The sequence below is a fragment of the Cervus elaphus genome, chromosome 18 (genome assembly GCF_910594005.1).
Source record: "Cervus elaphus chromosome 18, mCerEla1.1, whole genome shotgun sequence".
In the NCBI taxonomy this organism is placed as follows: domain Eukaryota; kingdom Metazoa; phylum Chordata; class Mammalia; order Artiodactyla; family Cervidae; genus Cervus; species Cervus elaphus.
The window spans coordinates 31,554,351-31,558,823 of record NC_057832.1 but is presented as its reverse complement, the minus strand read 5'-3'; the positions used below and the strand labels follow the sequence as shown (position 1 = coordinate 31,558,823).

At 43.1% G+C, this 4,473-nt stretch overlaps 1 non-coding gene across 1 annotated transcript; it reads right to left on the bottom strand.

The window, feature by feature from the left end:
* Window positions 1-3,590: 3,590 nt before the first annotated feature.
* LOC122674984 lies at window positions 3,591-3,712 on the bottom strand. Its single transcript, XR_006335142.1, has one exon. It is a non-coding gene; the product is annotated as a small nucleolar RNA SNORA3/SNORA45 family (small nucleolar RNA).
* Between the last annotated feature and the right edge of the window lie 761 nt (window positions 3,713-4,473).

The window sequence follows — 4,473 nt, the reverse complement described above, 5'->3', positions numbered from 1 at the left end:
ATACTGAGTGCAACACTTAACAGCATCATCTCTTATGATTTGAAATAGCTCAGCTGCAATTCCATCACTTCCACTAACTTTGTTCATAGTGATGCTCCCTAAGGCCCACTTGACTTCACCTTCCAGGATGTCTGGCTCTAGGTGAGTGATAACACCATCATGGTTATCACCTCCCATGCAACATTATGAACTTCCATCCACAGTTCTCCAGGCACTCTTCCTATTAGATCTAATCCCTTGAATCTATTTGTCACATCCACTGTATAATTATAAAGGATTTGATTTAGGTCATACCTGAATGGTCTAGTCATTTTCCCTACTTTCTTCAATTTGTGCCTGAACTTGGCAGTTAGGAGCTAATGATCTGAGCCACAGTCAGCTGCAGGTCTTTGTTTTCGCTGACTGTATAGAGCTTCTCCATCTTCACCTGCAAAGAATGTAAGCAATCTGATTTTGGTATTGGCCATCTGGTGATGTCCATGTATAGAGTTGTCTCTTGTGTTTTGGGAAGCGGGTGTTTGCTATGACCAGTGGGTTCTCTTGGCAAAACACTGTTGGCCTTTGCCCTGCTTCATCTGTACTCCAAGGCCAAACTTGCCTGTCACTCCAGGCATCTCTTGACTTCCTACTTTTGCATTCCAGTCCCCTATGATGAAAAGGGCATTTTGTTTTGGTGTTAGTTCTAGGACATCTTGTAGCTCTTTACAGAATCATTCAACTTCATCTTCTCTGTCATTAGCGATTGGAGCATAGTCTTGGATTATTCTGATATAGTTTGCCTTGGATACAAACAGAGATCATTCTGTCAGTTTTGAGGCTGTAATCATGTACTGCATTTCTGACTCTTTTGTTGGCTATGAGGGCTACTCCATTCCTTCTAAGTGATTCTTACCCACAATAGATACAATGGTCATCTGAATTAAATTCACCCATTCCCAAACACTTTAGTTCACTGATTTCTAAAATGTTGATGTTCCCTCTTGCCATCTCCTGTTTGACCACTTCCAATTTACCTTGATTCATGGACCTAACATTCCAGGTTCCTATGCAATAAAGTTCTTCATAGCATTGGATTTTACTTTCACCACCAGATACACCCACACCTGGATGTTGTTTCCACTTCAGCTCAGCCTCTTCATTCTTTCTGTAACTATTTCTCAGCTTTTCCCCAGTAGTATATTGGACACCCACCAACATGGGGGCTCATCTTTAAGTGTCATATCTTTTTTGCTTCCTCATACTGTTCATGGGTTTCTCAATACAAGAATGCTGAAGTGATTTGCCATTCCTTCTCCAGTGGATCCCATTTTGTCAGGCCCTAACTAGCAGGGACATGCCCTTCAACTGCTCCATGTGGCTGGATGACATGCTTGGAGCCCTAATTGTCCCACTGCTGGTCCTTGTTGAATGTGTTAACCATCACAGGTCATAGGGTGGCAGTCAACATGCAGCCTGGGGTTGAGGCAAAGGCCATGCTGGGAAGGGGGTCTGAGGAGGGCTGGAACCAATGTTGTAGGATGCCCAGGAGTGAAAGGCACCTAGACTCTCTGCTGGTTCTGGTCGCCTTGGGGCCATTCCACTGCCATTGCCAAGTTTCGGCCCCAGCCTTTCCTCTCTGACTCTGCACTGGGAATTGGGGGTGCTGGTCACTACACTGCTCCTGCCTCCATCTTCATTGTGATTTCTGCAAGGCCGCTTCCCAGGCCACTGATGCCTCTTCAGGTTGCTGCTGCCATATTATTCCCTTGGAGCCCAAGAAAATAAGCTGTTAACTACTCTTAATTCTCTAGCCGCATCTCTTATCACCCAGGCTCTGAATTATTGAGTCAAACTGTGACAGCTTACAGTGGCTTGAATGTGTTGTTATTTTCTTTAATTGTCTCCAGGCATTTCCATGTTTTATAACCACTACTTGCAGATCCAATTTTTAGCCTGATTATTTGCTGTTTGAAGGTCATTTTATATGGATAAACTTTTCTAATCCCCTCGTATTGTTGTTCAGTTGCTCAGTCGTGACCAACTCTTTGTGACCCCATGGCCTGCAGCACTCTAGGCTTCCCTGTCCTTCACCATCTCCCAGAATTTGCTCAAACTCACGTCCATTGAGTCATTGATGCCATACAACCATCTCATCCTCTGTTGTCCCCTTTTCCTCCTGCCTACAATCTTTCCCAGCAATGGGGTCTTTCCATGAGTTGGTTCTTCGCATCAGATGGCCAAAGTATTGCAGCTTCAGCCTCAGCATCAGTCCTTCCAAAGAATATTCAGTGTTAATTTCATTTAGAATTGTCTGGTTTGATCTCCTTGCTGTCCAAGGGGCTCTCAAGCGTCTTCTCCAACACCACAGTTCAAAAGCATCAATTCTTCAGTGCTCAGACTTCTTTATGGTCCAACTCTCACCTCTATACATTTTCCTACTGGAAAAGCCATAGCTTTGACTAGATGGACTTTTGTCAGCAAACTAATGTCTCTGCTTTTTAATATGCTGTCTACATTGGTCATAGCTTTTCTTCCAAGGAGAAAGTATCTTTTAATTTCATGGCTGCAGTCACCATTTGCAGTAATTTTGGAGCCCCCCAAAATAAAATCTGTCACTATTTTCATTGTTTCTCCATCTATTTGCCATGAAGTAATGAGACTGAATGCCATGGTCTTCAGTTTTTGCTTTTTCACCCTCCTCTTTCACCTTCATCAAGAGGCTCCTCCTGTCAAATCCCCTCCTATGGAGAACTGCATTACATGTTTCTACCACTGGATACCAGCCATAGTAGAGTTTTGCAGTTTATTTTTAAATTCCTTTGTCACTTGACTATTTTTCCCAGCGGACTAAAAATCCCTTAAGGGCAGGAGCTATATATGCCTTATTAGTCATATAGTTGTATTTCTAGCCCCTGTGAGAGTGACTGCTACTTATTGTCTCCCCAAATAAAGTTTATTGAGTGAGTGAAAGCTCTTGTTACCCATGTTACAAATGACTCTCATAGCTACAGAGAAGTTGTAGCTTCGAGTTCAATCAGTGACTTACTATGAATGTGGCTATAGGCAAGTATTATATTATATATATTATTTATTTTTGGTTTAACATCCTTTGTGTGCTTTAGTCAAGTCTGACTCTCTGTGACTGTATGAACCATGGCCCACCAGGGTCCTCTGTCCATGGGATTCTCCAGGCAAGAATACTGGAGTGGGTTGCTATGCCCTCCTCCAGGGGATTTTCCCAACCCAGGGGTCGAACCCCAGTTTCTTACGTCTCCTGCATTGGCAGGTGGGTTCTTTACCACTAGCACCACCTGAAAGCTCTAAAAGCCTTAAAGGCTTTTAATTGTATTTTGGATAACTCAGCTCTTTCTTCTTAAGAGAAGCACTTGTTAACATTTAATGAATTTTCCACCATATGGCTTCAGTCTACCAGGACTCAAGCCCTTCCCACACCCTTAATCTTCTCCTCAGCTCTTCTGCTGAAGAAGTTGGCCTTCAGGATGACAAGCTGCTTTGGAATCTTGAACACAGCAGTGGGTTGCCATTTCCTACTCCACCTTTCCTTAGAAATTTGTAGTAACCCAGTCGGCTACATCTTGGAGCCAGGGAAGGCATGTTTCTGACCTGGGCACTTCTGGGGGCTGATTGTCCTCACCAGGGCATCAAGACCAGCAGATTCTCTGTGGGGACTCTAGTACACCAGGACAAGAGCTGTCAGGATGTGACTCTAGCGTTGGGTGTGTGGATGCGTGCTCAGTCACTTCAGTCATGTCCAACTTTTTGCAACCCCATGAACTGCAGCCCAGCATGCTCCTCTGTCCATGGGATTCTCCAGACAGGAATACTGGAGTGGGTTGCCATGCCCTCCTCCAGGGGATCTTCTTGACCCAGAGATCAAATCCATATCTCTGGTGTCTCCTGTAATGGCAGGCAGGTTCTTGACCACTAGCTTGGGAAGTCCTAGTCTTGGGTAGGCAAGTATTTTAGCTTTCTTGTCAGACTATTAAATTTCTCTGCATATTTTTGGAACAAAATCAATCAGAATGGTCCTGCTAAAGAGGGCTATGTTCCTTTATCTTCAGGAGTTTATTGGCATCAAATGAGATAGGTTTTTTTTTTTTTTTTTTTAAGAACCTACATAACATCAGCTCAATAATGACAGATTGATTAGGTTTCATCTCTGAAGGGAGTTGATGGCCTAACACGAGGGCAGGAATTATTACCTTCAGGTGGTCATTAATCCCCATGAAATATCTGTCCCTACAGTAATTGCTCTTATAAATTGAAAAGTGGAAATATATTTATGCAAGGCTGAAGATTTCTGTTTTCTGCCATTTCAGTTGTATGTGTAAGACATTTCTAGAGACTTAATGTTCTGTACTTAGGCTTCTCAGATTGCTTAATATAGGTTTCCACACTCAGCTTATGTGGTGGATAAGATTTCCTACTTCATCACTTCTAACCCTATGATCAAAGCAACAATCAAAATCCATT